Here is a 20,097-nt window from a genome sequence, read left to right as displayed (position 1 = left end):
AATAAATTCTCCAGTGACCGTGTGACTTAAAATAATTTGACAATTCTATTCATTTCTCCACTTTGTGTGACATCTTTTTCACTGATATGCGTAATCTGTTTATCTGGAATATTACCACCAACCGTCTTTGTATTGCAGCTATTGATATTTCTCTAGTTTGAATCAAATTGCAATATATTGTGAAAAGAAAATGCTAGGTACTTGGAGCGTGAGGGGCGTTGCAGCCTTCATTACCTAACGTGAGCAAATTAAATCAAGTCGAGTCTGCTATTATCTTGGTTTGTTGCTTTCTTTACTTCCGAAGGATATTCTTTTAGATTTTATTTCATATTAAGCCATGTTGTAGAAGTACGTGAATTGACAAAAATTTGAAATACAATGTCAATTTCATATAGTGCGTTACAAAATAACTATCACAGATTAATAGCTTTTATAGGAAAACTACTTTATATTTTGAAAATACTTATGGTTGAATGATAACAATTAAAGTACACCTGTATAGCGATTCAAACATAATGACATAAGATGTAGTTATTCCTGTGAATTGTAGTACAGAGATTGGCATATCACGGTCTCAAAATAATGAGCCTATACCGCTGCCGTTTTAGTTTTAAAAAATGTACTGTAGAATTTTCAAGATTATTGTACAATAAAAGAAGAAGCTGCATGTACGTGTAACTATACCAGTTACTAGTTAATCCCACCTAATCTCATCTCTTGAAATAATGTATACAAAAATAACCCGAAATTATCTAATGAAAGTTAGAATCTTTTACCCTTTTGCTTGCTGGCGGCAAGTGATTCTGCCTTTGCGACCAGCTCGCTATTCAGTCAGTAAATTTTCAGTGAACACCCATTCGAATAATAAATGTTATTGCCCAAATTGAATGATGGACCAGTCCATTTTAGACATTTATCAGGGTAAAGGTTAAGAGGACAACATTCAAAGTTGCTGCTTACCAGGAACATACATAGACAGGTTTGTCTGTGTATCGGACCATCGTCGTCTGTTTATTTAAGGTCTTGATTTAGATTTAGAATCTAGCAACAACCCTGTCTGAATATTTATATTCTGTACACTCCTTGTTTGTATATCAAACGTTAAATCTGGCTGCTAAACATAAAACAATGTACACTTACTAGAAAGTCATAATATATAATAAGCGTTAAAGGCACTGACCTCCAGATTTTGGCTAAGAAAAAGTGATTTTTCTTTAAAATTGAAATTTGGTCATATCGTGAAAAATGAATGTGCATTTTTGTTTTTGAACTATCTTAAAATGTCAAATCAAGAAAGAAAAGATGCTCGCGTCGGGAATTGTAACCAGGCCGCCGTGGCAATAAATACTTTCCCGCTGTCTTTACCAATACACAATAGAGGAAAAAGTATTTAACGACCGCTTTATATAGATATTTATAATTAAGGCAGTTGATCCTGGGTAAAGCGTTACAAACGCTTTTCAATTGTCAGTGTAAAAAAGAGAGTAAAAACGACTAATTCTCATATATTCCATAACATATAGTCTGTCAGTAATTAAGTTTTAAAGCTTTCTGAAGAAATGTAGCATTAATTTCAAGATACCTATTAATTTTTCCCTATTTGTTGTCATACGATCTGGAGGACAGTGCCTTTAAATTTCGCCGGGTAGCAGTATAGAAATGTACACATAAAATGGATGTATCATTTCGGAGTATTCTGTTGTGTTGGAAAGAAACTGATATTGCTTTTTACCTTAGTGCATGCATGCATTTAAACCCGCCATGGATGGGATTTGTCTATATAATTAGCTATTATTTTTTACTTTTCCCTTTTTTGTTTGTTACGAATGATACAGAAATAGTTTCCGACTTAGCGAATTGAAGTTAGAAATAAATTTATGAAGAATGAATTAATATAAAAACTATGTTAAACTTAATAAACTTTAAAATAACAACCGTTAAGACATAGATTTTTTTGCAATGAAAATCACAGGAGAAATGATTAATTTTCATTTCTTTGCGTTGGAAAGCTGTCTATGCCTGTTGCAAGTTACTCCAAATATTTACATGTAGATGTACATTTAAATTTAACACAACAACTGAACTTAATACTTATGTATAGTAATTACACATGCATAATTTGAATCATCAACATGATGTGGTCGAAATTAATAAAATGATGATATTTATTCATTCATTATGTTGACACTAAATATTTATTTAATATAAGAAAATTGCATTATCTGGTGATTTAACATTTATTTAAAACAAACTGTCGTTCACACATTCTTATGCATCCAGAAACAAAATGACCAAGCTGTAAATTCAAACAATCCTGTCTAAAGTTTTACTGTTTAAAAAGTAACGAATTACCAATTTTTGGGCTGATATGAAAAATAAGACAACAGAAATCAGAGTATGTGTGTATTCCGCTAAATGGATTTCACCGGGTCCCCTTCGAGTGACTTCGAATCAATCGCGGTAATCCTTGACGGACAATGACTGCCTCTAAAAAAGAAGAATTCGGAGCCTTGGTACTCGTTTTTGTCATCTTAATGTATGTGTCATTAGGATCATACGTCTTATTTTTCATTGTGGTGTCGATATAAAATTATCAATGTGTAATCAATTCTATAAACTCGTAAACACTGTATTGAAAAAATATATACCAGAAATACGAAGAAGGTGTTTACTATTTCGTCGGGCAATCTTATTTGCTATTTCCAGAGGATTATGTGACTAGGGATTACTAGCCGGATGATTCAATATAAGATGTTGTTACACAAATTAGATTTCGTCCGAGGATTTTTTTTTCAGATAATGATCAACGTGTTTATAAATACGCAGGATTTCAGGGAGTGTAAATACATGTAAAAAGAATGTCCTATTAGCTTAATGTTTGTTCTTTTGATCAGAATATTGACAAAAATAACCTTATCACATAGCATCACTACTTGAAGACAATTTTACAAGCAAGTGCAGCGCAATTTGAAAATTCATAGATGCATAGTGCTACGATATGCGTTACAACAGTCTACAAACTTCGAGTCTATTTTTTCATCGTACTGCAGTTTGATTAAATTTCATACGGTGACTGGTCATTCGTTCTACAAAATCCAATATATAAGCGTTCAATTTTATATTGAATCTCCTAGTACACCATATTTCTCGACCAGTTCACGTTTCTCTAGATGAAATTATACCTAAGTATAACAAGCCACAAGGTTGCATGGCATTGGGATAGACGCAGTCTTTACTAAGCTCTATGTATGAAGCAGTCATTTGTTATCAGTACAATGCAATATTGCTGTAAATTGTTTCAGTGCTGGGAATATTATCACAGTTTAAGGAAATTTCTCTGTCGTGAAATTATTTTATATTTTGTAAAAATAATATCTTTGAATTTAACGTAACAGTTAGTATTTAAAATCTACCTATAATTTTTCACCTACAAGAAGCAGCAATTTTTGGTTATTAGATTCGCACTGGTAGCGAAATATACCAGGAAGATTGATTTCATAGTGAAACAAAACTGCATGTTATAAAATAATTTATTATTAAGGCATCCATGCTATTGCTCGAGATAGAAACAATATAATTTCTGAAATTCTTTAAATGATTTTAAAATATAAACTGAAGCAAACAACGTGCAACGTGCGTGTCAGCTGATCTTAAAGGAAATGTGTAGTTCAAATGCATGGTGAAATTTGAAGTCGTTTACAAAAATGAGCTTTAAATTTGATAAGTTAAAGATAAAACAGATTTATTTCACATATTAAATATTCTATCTCAGAAATCTGATGCTGACATTGTTAATGTTTTACAAAATATATCAGAACCATATTAGTCTATTCAGTAGGTAGAGAAGAATTCCCGCGGGAAAACGAGTGTTCTCTGCGAGTGTTTGACATGCATTAAGTTTAAAACAAATGTACTTTTGAAAACTGCGTTCATCCCATAACAATAAATGAACGAAATAAACATTGGCGATAATTTGGCAACGTTTTTCTTAGACCTCAGATAAGAGGTTGAGCAAGAATAAAGTATCTTAGCACATAAATAAGTCCAGTCTTTTCTATCTTTTGTAAATAGCGTCACACCAAATTAGCACCGTTTTATTATTATCCGTCCACCATGAATCTTGATTGTTACGTAAACAGAAGTAACTGCAAAAACACATGTTCCATGAATATGTCGCAGTCATAATAACACGTGGTTAGGAGATTTTGTCCTGCTCATATGCGTTTCAAGATTCGGGACCTGGGATAACGGAGTCTATAAATACACAAATATGCACCGCTATAAGTATATATTTGCCAATGTCAAACTCTGTGGCCTGTGCCGAATTCTCATTTCAAGTGCAAAAACATAAAAATAACAATGTCGAAAACTGTGGCATGTGCCATCAAATTCTCATTCCAAGTGCAAATATATAGAAATAATAAAACCGATGAATGACAAAATGTAGCTAAATGATTAAACATTAAACGCAATCTTTCAAATTACCTGTACACACACAAATATATACATCTGTGAATATTTACTGTCAACGACAAAAACTGTGGCCTGCACCTTCGATATCTCATTTCAAGTGCGCATGCTTGTGCAAATTAGCAGGGATTTCCAAATTAGAAGAGAAACCCATTCATGTGGTAAGTAATTATAGTTAGTGAATTATGAATAAGTAATATGGTTAATACAGGACCATTGGTTTATGGAGTTCATTGGATAAGAATAATGCCCAAACATGTTTAAATCCAATAACAAGACTACATAAGACGACTTAAACACAAGAATACAACTACGGAAGACAAAACGGGACATACGTAACATAGACACATAAAGAACATAAATTACCGGCAATGTATACTTGACCCTTCGACAAATACATAGGGCGACGGCGAAAATTGGGACATTATTGTCGATGTTTATTAGCGACAAATTATGTGTTTTGGTTCCTTACCCATTTATTTGTACATAGAGTATGAAGGTATGAGCAAAATCACTATCACTGTACTAGTAAAGTTTCACATTGATATGTATTAACACTATCTACATATACTATATATGAAAACAAAATAACGTTTACTTCTTATAGAAAACATCGGTGAATTGATATCAAGGGCGACCCTTTTTGTGATATTACACACGAGATCTTGAGTCATTCAAAATTTCAAACAAAACATCGATTGTATCAAAAACTGGTTGTAATGGTCATGATCGAATAGATGCGAAATGTGACTGTTACTGGACTAAATGATATTTCAGATTTAAATCAACAACAACTTTTTTATCGAAAGTTGGCTATTCTCATTCTCTCTACCTGCGGTAAAGATCGGTATTATTTCTCTAATACTCTTGAAAGGAAACAAGTACTTATTTTGTAGAATACGACAATAGGAAATGGGAATTGTCAAATCGAATTTTACCGCTAGCATGATTCATTGATTTGTCAGATTTAATACCCATCTAAATGCATTAAACTGATTCTCAGTCCATATAAAGACAGTAAATTTGTGCTGTAGTGTTTTGTCATTTTCATCAGTGTTATTTATTTTGTAAATGTATTTTGCAATGCATGTCAGGATATAGAATTGACATGAACCAAATGACTGGCATTTGTGCCTTTATACCCAATGGTTCTTTGTTGTGTGTGTTACACTGCAAGGCGAAATGACGAATGTTGCTGAAAATTGTACCTTGCAGCATTGTGCTCATTACACTGAATACGGTATATAGGCTATACATTCCTCTTTTGGACAATAATAACATATAATTGGCATATCTTGTAGATTTCAATATACATTTTGTTAATGTAAAATGATAGATATCACACTTCCATTATCTGTCTTTAGTCATCAACATTGATGTACCGCGATTTTGATACAAATCTTCACATTGTCTGCTTTGCCGCAAGGCACTTACAGTTTATGAATTTCTGAGATGACACGATGACAATGTCAACGTGACGCTTTGGTTCAGTTTTATACGGCTAAAAAGGATAAGAAATATTTTTGAAAAGCGGACGTAAAACGGCTTAATGTAAAATTGTCAGCTTCACAGAGTTAAATACAATATCAGATATTTTAATTAAGCAAACCCACACCTATTAGATTAGATTGAACTGTTAGATTGCATTACGTAAAGGTGACATCATTTTTTAATTACACTGTTGACTGATCACGATTAGAATCTACCAATTCATCCTGTGTCTCAAAAGGTTAGTCTGCAACACGTAATTTGTTAATTTGTATAATTTTATACTATCATATGCCTTTATAGTTAACTTTACTTATAAATTATGAATATTACCTTCGTTATTACCGGAGGGAAAAAGTATTGTTGATGTAATTGTTCATATATTGAATCGATACATTTCAAATTTGAAAATCCTTTTGCTTGCAAGGAAATAGAAATGTTGCTGCAAGTTTCTGCATGAAAGAGAATAATACGTATCTACTTAAATAAGTCGGTGATAATTATCAAACCGTTCTCATCATAGTTACCGCTTACCGGTATGTGTTTGATAGTGTTTCTAAGGATTCAGCATTTTAACTCTGGACAGGTCATATCAGTAGGCTTATAAGTTTATTTAGTTTTATTGTTCCATTGGGTAAATGTTTTGTACTAGACTAAATCGTAAATCGTAACTTCTTACTGTATTTATGCTTCTGGATCAATACCCACGCGTAACATTTTCCACCGAAATTGAATTTTGTTATCTAGAACATACACATTATCTGTCTTGAAAATCTCCATTATATATAATTATAATAGGACAAGCCTATTGCAGGATGTGATATCCAACAAGGGAGAAAGTCGCGTAATTGCTGTATTCATCAAGGCTACTGAATCAATTCACCAGTGGCCGTGATATTTCAAATTACTTGATATTCATTTCTCGAATTGTCTAAATCTAATTGTATCAATCATGGCTACTAAATGTAATGAGTTTTATCAATAATATACCATCAACTGTCAATTGCGGTCATTTCTAGCTTTGTTTATGACCAAATTCCGAATAACGTATTCTTTCATAAATGTTGCCACCAGTATTGTATTTCAAACCAAATTTTGATATAATATTATAGTGAGTTAAAATAGCTTCATATTAAGTCAGGTTCTATATAAATTGACACTTGATTTAAGAAATTCCATCTCTCAATGTGATTTAACATATTCAGATCAGTTTGATACCTGTGTAGTTTGTCAGATAGGTGATTCCACAGTTTGATACCTGTGTAGTTTGTCAGATAGGTGATTCCACAGCACTTTTACAGCAACTCCTGTAATAGTATGTGTAACAATCACCGTGGGTTAATAAATAGACATATGTTTTATAAATAAAAATGCTGAAGTAATATATCTGCGATGTTAGACTATGCATTTCATAATGAATTAAGATCACTATGTGTTTATCTCTGTTGATTATAAATGAAACAATCTGATGTAAGGGAACAATGTCTATCAAGGCTGAAATATCTCCTCGTGTACTTCGTTAAATTAGTTCAGCAACAAAAATGTGATAATGATTGATAAATGAAACCTTTAACCGTAAAGTCAAACAGAAAATGATTGTCTTGTCAATTGGATTTGTCAACAAAACTGGTGCTTTTCCGGGCAAACAAGATTAAAAGGAAATATTGCTCTTATAATTAGGTACCGGGGAATAAACAATTTAGGTCAAGCGTTTATCCGGATTGACACTTACGACCAAGTTCCGACGAAATTAAGATAAGTTTTACGATCTAAGCTTCATGTCAACCTTACGTTTGGTTTAAACATATTTATTTTGCAATATTTACAACATGATTACAAATATACAATAAAGGATTGGACAGGAAGCTTTATAAGCTTAAGGTTGTCCTCTCCCTTTTTCAACAATGTGCATATATAGTTCATGGCAATAGAAACCTTCAAATGCATGGAAAAAATTACAAACGTTTACTAAAGAATATTACACAGGTGTAAAGTAACTATTTATAAAGTTATCCGTAGTAGGAGATACTGGTATAAAAAAGAGAGAAAAAGGAACAGAAATAGTAAGAAATTGACAACAAAACTAGAGGCAATTACATGATAGAGTTACTATCACTTAACACAGTTAAAAGGGTTTGATATGCTATTTTCATGTAAGCTATTTCTGATATGTTTACTTCTTGTATATCAAAATCGTTTGGATTTAACAATGTAACACTGAACAGCAGTAAATATTTCTACGTTGGAATCATCTGAAAGGGCAGGACTACCTTGTAAGATAACATTTAATGTTGGAGTACAAAACTGGGATATGATATTGAACAAGTGTATTCTTAAGTGAGAATACCTCGGGCATATGAAAAAATAGTGATAAGGCGTTTCTACATCCCCGCAGTCACAATTTGGAGACTCAATAATGTTTTTATCATAGAGCTCAGAAGATAGAGAGCTGCATTGCGTACGTAGCCTTGTATGAAGTATCTGAGATTTTCTTACTCCTGTCAGAAAGTACTTTGGAACAGTAGGAATGTCATTATTTAACATACGCTTAAAGGATGCTAGAGAACAAGCATTACGTATTTCGTCTGGAAGAGCGTTGAAGTCCCGTATGACTGATGGAAGGAAGGAATAGTAATAAAATGCAGTATGTGTGAACATAGTCTGAATATTTTCAGCATTTCTAAGAGGGTATCTGTGGTCTCTTCCTACATTAGATGGAACAAGGTCTGAAAGATAGGACGGTGTGAGGTTATTTTTCATTTTATAAAACAGCACTAACTTATGTTTTTTCCTTCTGTTTGCAAGGGTTTCCCAGCCAACTTCAGATAAAAGTTTGTCAATAGAAACGAGTTTCGTTGTTCCAGTTACTATTCTTGCTGCTTCATGCTGAATTTTTTCAAGTTCCTGTTTTTCTTTTTGAGTGCAATTGTCAAAAAGTACGTCACCATATTCAAGAATAGGTCTAATGAATGATTTGTAGATTACCTCAAGAGAATTTCTGTCTAGCTGAAATTTTAACTTTTTCATGACATTTATTCGCAGCCAGGCTTTCTTTGTTATGTACTCAATTTGTGTAGTCCACCTAAGATCATTTGATAGAAAAATACCTAAATGTTTATGATTATGGACTTCGTTTATTTGCTTACCCTGCATTAATAGTGGAGGATGATAGACTTTATTTTGTTTGCGGGATATCAATAACGACTCAGTTTTAGAAGGGTTAAAGTTCACTAGCCACCTTGATGCCCAGTTTGAAATTTTATTAAGATCTGAATTTAAGATAGCAGAAGCAGTATTTGGATTTTCAACTACAATTGAAAGGCTCGTATCATCTGCAAATAACCTTATATGAGCGTGAATATCTAGGACTATGTCATTGATATAGATTAAAAATAAAAGGGGGCCAAGGATTGATCCTTGGGGAACCCCTGCAGTGATTACTTTTTGAGATGATTTACAGCCAGGAAGTATACCACTTTGTTTCCTATTATGCAGATATGAGGAATATCAGGATAATAAGGACCCAGAGATTCCAATAGACTTAAGTTTATAAATGAGACCCTCGTGCCAAACACGGTCGAATGCCTTACTTATGTCACAAAATAAAGCCCTTATCTCTTTACCAGAATCAATAGCTTGTGAAAATAAATTGTGGATATATGTAAGTTGGTTTACTGTACAGTCACCCGGAACAAAACCAGACTGCAGGGGAGAGAGGATGTTATGTTCATGAAGAAAATTGAAAGTATGTTTGAACACGATTTTTTCAAACACTTTATTGACAGTACTTATGAGAGAAATAGGACGGTAGTTATTTACAAGAGAGGGGTCTCCAGACTTAAAAATAGGTGTAACATTAGCGTTTTTCCAACTGTTTGGAACTGTAGAAAAATTCGCAATGAGTAATTAAAGAGGTCACACAAGGGGCCGGATAGTTCTAGAGAAAGCTCACGAAGGATACGATTATTTATACTATCAAGGCCTGAAGCTTTACCTAGTTGAAGAGATTGTAAAACAGATATTACTTCATCTGGGGAAATAGTAATACTAACAAGGAGGTCGTGATCAACAGATTGTGGGTGTGGCAGCGGCGGTGCTGAGTTCTCATCTATACGTGTTTGACCAACAAAAAAGTCATTGAACAAGTTGGCTTTACCAGGCATATCTTCAATAATTTTATCATCATATGACAAGGGAGGAATAGAGGAGGAGGAATATGGTTTTATGAAAGATTTCAAACAAGACCACCAAGTTTTGTTGGTTTGAGATTCTGATTTTAACTTTTTAGAAAGAAGATCCAACTGTTGACTCTTTGCAACACGGATTTTGTTAACTATAAGATTGCGGAGGTTTCGAAATTTTTCCCAGTGATACGGAGTGTTTCTTTGTCTTGCCTTTCTATAGTAACGTTTACGTTTCCTAATTAGTAATATGATTTCATTCGTGAACCAAGACAGTTCACCCTCTCTGATCAGTACTTTTCTGTTCGGGATACATATTTTGGCATTCTCAATAATTTTATTTGCAATGTTTTCCGTGTACTTATCAATATCCTCATGTTTGAGAGAGTCCCAGTCAAATGTTGATGTTATTTGCCTAAGTCTGTCGTAGTTACCCTTATCGAATATCCAAACGTGGCGGTAAAATGGTGGAAATTTTGCCTTTTTAAGGTGTAAAAGTCCATAAACTGGGCAGTGGAATCTAACGTTTTGAGGAAGAAAAGGGTCACCAACGCCACTTATGTGTATTAAGTTTTTATTTGAGGTAAAAATTAGATCAATGATTGAGGATGATGTCTCAGTGAAATGTGTAGGTGTATCAATTAACTGCGTCAAGGAGAACTGGTCACATATACTACTGACTTTTTTGTTAGAAACCTGGTTGGCTATGTTAAGATTAAAGTCACCGGCAATAATGATGTTTTCAATACCTGTATCAAAAGCAAGATGAATAGAGTGGCCTATAAAATGTACCGAAAAGAATATGTTTGTTAGAAACTACTATTTCAATCCAAAGACATTCCACACCGTTGATTTCAAGATCACGCCTTCTTCTATAGTATAGATACTGTTTTACATAAAGAATAACGCCTCCATATCCGTCTGCTCGGTCCTTTCTCTCAGGAAGTAAAAAAGACTCCAAAATTAATTCGTCGTTAGGAAAATCTCTATGTAACCATGTTTCTGAAAAAGCTAAGATATCGAAGTCCTTTAGCTCTGCATAAAGGGAATCTAACTTTAAAGCTATACTTTGAACATTTAAGTGGATAAAGGAGATGTGTTTGGAGAGATCAGTATGCTCCGTAAAGGTCGATAGTGAGGATGATGACGATATGGAATCATTCGATCCAGGTCCTTGGTTTAGAAGTACATCACCTGATAAAAGTATAAGTGAATGAATATTCCAAATTTGGACGGATATAAACAGTATAGCAATAGAGCCAAAGAGCAAGGATGAGAAATATATGTTTTCAATCTGCTTTTGGCTGACTGGGTATCTGCGACTGTTCAACTGAACCTTAAGGTTGTGTAATGTTGTATAGGAGAAGAAAAGATCCGAAATTATAGCAAATGGCAGATAACTATCACAGCAAGAATAAAACAATAACCATACCAGAAAAAAAGTCTGAATTTAACAGGCAGATAAATTCCTCTCATGGTGGTAGATGACTTACGTTTCATACTTACGTTACTGCAGAACACAGCAGAAGAAACAATAGGAAAGCCACCATGAAAGAGAAAGTCCTGGTAAAAACTTTAGGATAACATATCAGCAGGTAGTACAATACAAAACAATACTGAGTTGTTGTCAAAACAAAGGAGAAAAGAAACCAAAACAAAAAACAAGAGAAAAGTAAAATCATATTTGTAGAGAAGGAAGATAGATTATACTGGAATCAATGCAGTTGACTGATATTTTACGGAATAGGATTAATTTTGTATAAATTAAGGATATGGTGTGAAATTCAGCCGCTCCAGGACTATAATGCATGGTGTTTTATGATGTTTAAGTTTTAGTTATGAAGTAAAAGTAGTGAATAGAAAGTATTGCTCCTGTTCTGTTAGATCATATGATTAACGTTGATACTAAAAAAGAAATCGGCTTGAAACTGCAGAATTAGCCACAAAAAAAAAATAACAGAAGACATACCATACATGACTTCGTAGTTTAAGCCTTACGCCATTTGTTTGAGTTACAGAGAATATTACTTTATGTAATCTAGTAATTATTGAAGTTTTGACTTCTGATGAAGTATACTTTTTGTGAACAATACTAAAATAAAATGACAAAAGTGAAATTCTAAATAGGAAGTAAAGCTTATATAGTGTTCTATAATAAGTAACAATTAAAGATAAAAAAGAAAACATCTTGAAACAAGATGTGCCATAACAGAAACATACACAACATATGGTCTTGTGAAATGTGCCGTTAGTCAGCAATATGGGGTACAAGTAGTTTTTAGAATAACAATGGATATTAATTTTTGTAATCTAGTATTTATATGAACCTTGTTTTGTAAAGAAATATAATTTTAAGCGAACAAAATTTATTTTGACACAAGTGTGGAGATTACTAAGAAGTACAGTTTCATACAATTAGCATCTGATGATAAAAGGAAAAAGAGGAAAAACATTGATACAGACTTAGCCGTGAGAGAAAAACAGTAGACCTGGCCTCTTGGGATACGCTGTAAAACAACATTTTTACTGTTTTTCCCCGAGTTTCAAAAATTATTAACCTATTGTAGTGCATCAGTTGCTAAAAAACATGATTTTGTAGTGAAATATAAAATTTTTGCAAGCAAGAACATTTTTTTTACAAAAGTCAAGTACAGAAAAGAGAGTACGATAAACATTTGAGAATAATAAAACTTTTTTGAAAAACGGACTGAACCACATAACACAACATACATCGACTCGCGGGGTTAGCTATAAGCTCACAATTTTAAGGTACCAATATTGTTTTCTAAGTTACAGAAAATGTAACTTTTTCTAACCTAGAGATTGAAATCTTAATTTTATAATGAAATATAACTGTTGCGAACAAAAATACTTTGACAAAAGAAATCCAATTTATGACCACTAGATCCTTAAATGTTCCCATTAAGAACAGGAATACTGGAGAAAAATGAATATATTAAAACACAAACAAACTTGCAGACGATAATGCATATTTTACAGTATGTAAATGTTAACAGTTCACGAAAAACTATCGGTATTAATAATAAAAAACAACAACAAAAAAAAAAGCACACTACGATATAGCATGTTTCGCCTTACACGAAAATTGATGAGACTTTAGTCAGAGTACAATGCATGCGAACTATAAATAAGCAGGATAAATGTACTATTTTTCCAAGTTACAAAGAATGTAACTTTTTGTAACCTAGATATTATTAAAAACCTAAATATTTTAATGGGATATAACTATTGCGAACAAAAAAAAAATACTTTGACGAAAGTGAAGAAATTTCTAGAAAGTACTGAAGTCTGCTTGAAACTTGTGACCAAGTCTTAATTGTGTAATGATATATACTTTGCGAACCAAATATATTTGGCAGATGGATAATATAAATGAAATTTATACATAACACGTTAAGTTCTGATATTTATGAATAAAAGTAGTCCAAATTATGACCACCAGATCCTTAAATGTTCTCTTAAAGAACAGGAATACTAGAGAAAAAACAAACAAACAAAAAAACATACAAAACACAAATAAACATACAGACGATAATGCGTATTTTACAGTATGTGTATGTTAATAGTTCACGAAAAACCATCGGTTTTAATAAAAACAAAACTACAATAGCATATTTCTTTCGCCTTACACGAAAATTGAAAGGTTTTAATCACAGTACAATCCGTGTGGAACACAATATGATAATGACCATATCTACAAATAGCAGGATAACGCTACTATTGTTTCAAAGTTACAAAGAATGTAACTTTGTAAGAATGTAACTTTGTAACCTAGAGATTATTAGAACCTTAATTTTGTAGTGAAATATAACTATTGCGAACAAAAAATACTTGACAAAGTGACGAGATTACTTGGAGGTACTGTAAACTGCTTGAAACTTGTGACACAGTCTTAATTTTGTAACGAAAGATCATAAGTGACAAAAGTGAGTTGTATGGATATTAAGTGGCATTTAACAGCGCTTGCAGATAAGGTTTGTGATCAAGTAATCGTTACAGCGAATGTATGGAATTTCTTACCAAACTGGATAATGTAAATGAAATTTATACATTACACGTTAAGTTCTGGTAATTGTGAATTAAAAGCGGTCAAATTTTTGATCATTTGATCCTCAAATGTTCACATACAGAACAGGAATACAGGAAAAATATATACAAAAATACAAACTTACAGACAATAATGCATATTTTACGGTAGTGTATGTTAATAGTTCACAGAAAAAAACTATCGGTATTAATAAAAAAACAACCAAAAAACCCCAAAAAACTACGATATAGCATATTTCGCCTTGCACGAAAATTGATGAGATTTAGTCACAATACAATGCATGTGAAACACAATATAATAATGACCATAGCTATAAATAGTAGGATAACTATACTATTGTTATATAACGTGATCCTAGTGACTGTGACAAAATTTATCAGTACAGTTTGCACTTATAATTAGGACACTCTTGTACACTAACAAAAAGTCAATGTTCGAATCTGACCAGATCCTCACTACTTGTGACACGATGTACGTTTTGGTGCTTGTCCTTCACAAATATCATACCGTCGAAAGTCCAGCAGCTATCGATTTTGTTATTTCTTACTAGAAGTCGGGCAGTATAGAAAGCAAAGTTACGTTGCTTAGTGAGATCTTCATTGATGTATATGCCATTTAGCCCGTGTGATTTAAATCCTGTACGAGCCTTAAGAAGACGTTGGCGAGATCTGTACGACACAAATTTTACTATGATGGGTCTTGGGGTTCCGGTGTCACTACGTTTCCCTGCCCGGTGGGACCTGTCAATTTCATTGATGTTAACCTTACGTTTACTTATCTTAGGATTTTCTTGACAGAAATATAGGTTCATCAGCTTCAAATGTATTAAGCTGTATTTACATGTACACCGGCTTTGTCACTATTTCTGTGTTTTCGCTTTAATCCTTGTTTAATTTTATACATTTCTGAAATTTCCTGGTAGAAAGGGATGTCTGGACAATTTATTGATATAATTTCTTTTTTCTTGTGTTCTTGCAAGAGCTGAGTGTAAGAAAATTGGTGGTATATTTGTTTGTGTTATTGTAGTGTTTGTATCATGCACAAACATCGAGAACAATTATTTTAGTTGTTGTCTTTTAATCAAACAAAACTCAACACAATATGAAATTCAAAAGTATATTTTTTTAAGAACTAAATTTATAGCCTGGTTGTTCAAATCAGACAGGTGTTATGGTAAAAACATGCCAAATGTTTACCGTTTTTCCCGAAAATTCATCAAACTTATCTGAATATGTTAAATCACCTTGATATAAATGAGATAAGAGTTTCATGTCTAGTCAGAAATGGTTTGGTTATTTCCATAGCACGTGCGTGGTTAAGATCACACTAAGAAGTAACACTTTTTCGACATTTTTGTTTTCATTGTACATAAATCCTGGATACCTTCCTTTATCAGATGCCAAAAAAAAAAAAAAAGAAATTGAATGTTCAAATATAAAAACTTTGATGAATTTTCGGGAAAACGGTAAACATTTGGCATGTTTATTTTAAATACGGAATTTACAGTGTTCAAGAGTACTGTCGCCTCGTTCTAATTGAACATTCCAGAGTAAATAACAGGTGATCTGACTAATGCCAACTAATTCTGGTAAAATATATTATGCCATATTCAAAAAGACTCATAATAGATATTCTCAAGTTAATATAATGCTTTATTTAAAACAAAACAATGACTTAAGTTCACAACAGTTAAAATACATGTAAATAGCATGAATGTTTAACAGTGAAAATTGCTATATCTTATGTGGTTAAGATCACACTAAGAAGTAACACTTTTTCGACATTTTTGTTTTCATTGTACATAAATCCACAATACCTTCCTTTATCAGATACAAAAAAAATGAAATTGAATGTTCAAATATAAAACCTGTTTGATGAATTTTCGGGAAAACGGTAAACATTTGGCATGTTTATTTGAAATACGGAATTTACAGTGTTCAAGAGTACTGTCGCCTCGTTCTAATTGAACATTCCAGAGTAAATAACAGGTGATCTGACTAATGCCAACTTATTCTGGTAAAATATATTATGTCATATTCAAAAAGACTCATAATAGATATTCTCAAGTTAATATAATGCTTTATTTAAAACAAAACAATGACTTAAGTTCACAACAGTTAAAATACATGTAGATAGCATGAATGTTTAACAGTGAAAATTTCTATATCTTATGTGGTTAAGATCACATTAAGAAGTAACACTTTTTCGACATTTTTGTTTTCATTGTACATAAATCCACAATACCTTCCTTTATCAGATACAAAAAACAAAATGAAATTGAATGTTCAAATATAAAACCTTTGTTTGATGAATTTTCGGGAAAACGGTAAACATTTGACATGTATTTACCATAACACCTGTCTGATTTGAACAATCAAGTTATAAATTTAGTCCCCATCAGCTAAGCATTTGATGCAATAGGTTTGTAAATATGATTAAGAGGTCACCCAGGGCTTAGAGGGAGCGTAAATGTGAGTTTTACTGCTTTGATGTGGCCTGATCGGTTGATTTTTACCAGGTAAATGTAGCGGATTTTGGATGGCTGTCTTGGTCAAGAGGCCTTATTATTTGCAAATAAGTTTGAATACGTTTAAACATGTCCACCTTGGTCACTAGTAATCTAGCATTTTATTTAAGATCGGAAGCTTTGTAAACGCCAATTATGTTTCAAATCGCTTACAAAGGACTTAAGGTAGTGGACCCGTAACAGTAATGTCTAAAACATTGCATTAACTTCATACAGTCTTAAGGTATTAGACCCGGAATAGAGTACTTTCTTTTGAAGCGTATTTGATTCCTACCATAAACCTACTTTGACTGAAAGTTTTCAAAGCGGCGTAGGATCAAGCCCCACTGGGACCAAAAATGTCTTTTCCTTATTTTTTTACTTTTTTTCAAGACTTATTATTGATTTATTGTACAAAAGTGAATGAAGTGAGCGAAATTGAAAACAGTCCCACAGGACTCAAACTTAATTTTTCAATGTTGGAGTTAGGATTCTGTCTCATTAAATCCCTTTACTTGATGCGCCCTAAACAAAATGATCATGGCAGTTTTAATTTGTGTTTTTTTATTGTTATTCAATAGTTTGTTGTTTCTTTTATCAAACTTAATGATATAATGAATTCTCTGCAAACGTTTTGGAGAGTGGCCATCACATTGAAATTTGGCTCTTCTTGAGCTTTAGGAAATACCATAAGTTATACAAAATTAATAAAAAAAGGCACGGTAAAAGTTGTTTTAAAATTGCTACACAGTGCGAATCAAGGTCAACTTTAAGAATATACCAAGCAAATGCCATTTTTTAAACATTACTGTTATTATTACCTTAAAGTTAACATTGTTTTGCACTGTGTTGCAATTTTTAAACAACTTTTACCGTGTCGTTTTTTTTTTTTAGATTTGTATAATTTATGATATTTCCTCAAGCTCAAATAGAGACAAATTTCAAAGTGACTGTACAAAACGTTCGCAGAGAATTCATTATACCAATAATTTTGATAAAAGAAACCTAAAAGTATTTGTAAACAATTATAAAGCACAAATTAAACTGTCGGGAACGTTTTTGCTTGGGAGTTTTAACCGGTTAACGGTATTCCTAACCTCATTCTTACCCCCAACCCCGCACCAACAGCACTATGTTCCAGACTCAGAGGACAGTGTAAATATCAGTTATCCCATCCATGTGAATCTCTAACACACTAACTCAATGATAACAAAAGAAATGTAAAGACAAGGGTCTCATCTAAAACTGAGTCGAAAAGCTTGAAAATTTAATCCCATCTATACAATGTAGATCATAAAAGAATGTTTTACTGAGAACTAGAGTTTGTTCGGGAACTAGAATTACACTTATATTGGCTGTGTTTCTAAGCGATATGACGGATGGTACTGAAAATTATGTTCTGTAGACAGTATGCTCATTAAACTTAATACAAAATTAGGCTATATGTTCCCTGTTTGGTCAATAATAACATATAATTGGTATCTCATATAGATTTACAGAGACATTTTGTCACTGTAAAAGATAAAGATCACATTTCCGTTGTTCGCGTCTGTAGTCAGTAGAGCAAGTGTAATGCAATTTTGTGGCAGGTCTTAAATTCCCCAGTCAGACACAAGGCAACACCAGTTTCTGAATTTATCTTCACTTCAGCAGATGGTAAGATAGTACCGTCATCATGACACCTGAGATTTAATTCCATATAGCTAAAAGGGATTAGAGCTATTTAATCTCATTTTTCTGTATATTTTCGAAATGCATAATCATTTATTCAGTTGTTTATATGGAATTTGATCAATAATTTATGGTAAAGTACAATATGATATAAAGGAAATTGGAATATTTGAAAAGAGAAAGGAACACGCACTATTATAATGTTACATTTTTACATTTTGATTAGATGGTATTACTGCCAGTTTGACCGGTTTCAAACGATTAGGGTCAAGTACAGCTACTTTTCTCTGATTTAAATCTTTAACAGGTAAGTTTTTATTACGTACTACGTCGTTTTGTTTTATATGTTTCTTCACTGTTAATTGTTTCTGCTTTGAATTTCATATATGAAAATTGTAAGCAATTTATGAAAATAATACCACTGCAAAGTACATTTACATGTTGTTTTCAATCGTTCCTGGCTTTTGGATTGTTTCTAAAGAAGATCAGAAGATTAATGTGCGAGAACTCAAATATAGTGATGATTTTAATTCTACGTGAAGAGAGCCCCTATAAATATTGTAAAAAGAATCCGCTATAAACTCTGGAGCTGCTTCTTTCATTTAAATCTACAAAATAAAAGAATTAGACAAAAGGTTTGCCTATCCTCTTGAAGGTGCTAACGCAGCAGTGGTATGAATGGAAATCTTACACGAACGCTAAGAAATCACAACGTCTCTACAATTTACGATGTTAATTATATAGAATTTCATTTATATTTTACTTCATTGCGGGCCAATTGTTAAACCCACAAAGGATGCGCCGGCCATGATCTCAAGATTTTCTTATGTTACTGATTTAACTGTTAATACCAGCTTCAAGTTTCTTATTATTTAACTTATTTTGGAGATAATGTAAACCGTCTTTGATAATACAACTAGTCGGTAATATTAAGGCTTCTTATATCCAGTGACTATATTTGATATAGATCTATTTTCTTATGTATGAATTTTAACTTAAATTTATGAAAACAAGGAAGAATATCCAACAGGATTAGCCGCGTTCCAAAAACGCAGCCTCCCCCAAGGCATATATTTAAGTTATAAATCACATGGTTCCATCTTGCTTCCCACCTGTAAACTGGAGCTCATTTGATAATATAACTAGTCTGTAGTATTTAAGCTTCTCGTGTCCACTGATCATATTCCATATAGATCTTTTGGCATATGTATGAAGTTTGACTTTAGGTTATAAAAGCATATATTTAAGTAATAAGTCACATTAGATGCCGTTTTATTTCCGATTCCATCTTATTTCCCACCTGTATACTTAGCTAAATAAGCGTTCAACCTTTATAGGTTAACCATGAAGACATATTTATTTTTCTTAAAATGTTTATCGCCTTTTAGTATTTCAAATGAATTGTAGCATATTAAATCTTGAGTGAAAAATTTCATTTTTTTTATAAATCTTGCAAATTACTGCAATGTGTTTTAAATCTGTGTAAAACAAATATTTTTTTTTCACCTTATCTAATTGTTTATTATATCTTGTTTGTCAAGCTTTTTTTACAAATTGAATGCTTTATTATAAAACATGTGTGGAAAGAGATGAATAAGTTAATTTTAATAAAAATAATTATAACAAAAATGTTGATTATAATGGTTACAGTGTATATCATTATCATGTTTTGATTACATTCTACATTTTGTTATAAGCTTGCATCTGGAACC

This window comes from Mercenaria mercenaria, chromosome 14, assembly GCF_021730395.1.
Source record: "Mercenaria mercenaria strain notata chromosome 14, MADL_Memer_1, whole genome shotgun sequence".
Classification (NCBI taxonomy): domain Eukaryota; kingdom Metazoa; phylum Mollusca; class Bivalvia; order Venerida; family Veneridae; genus Mercenaria; species Mercenaria mercenaria.
Note: the sequence above shows the minus strand (reverse complement) of the source record.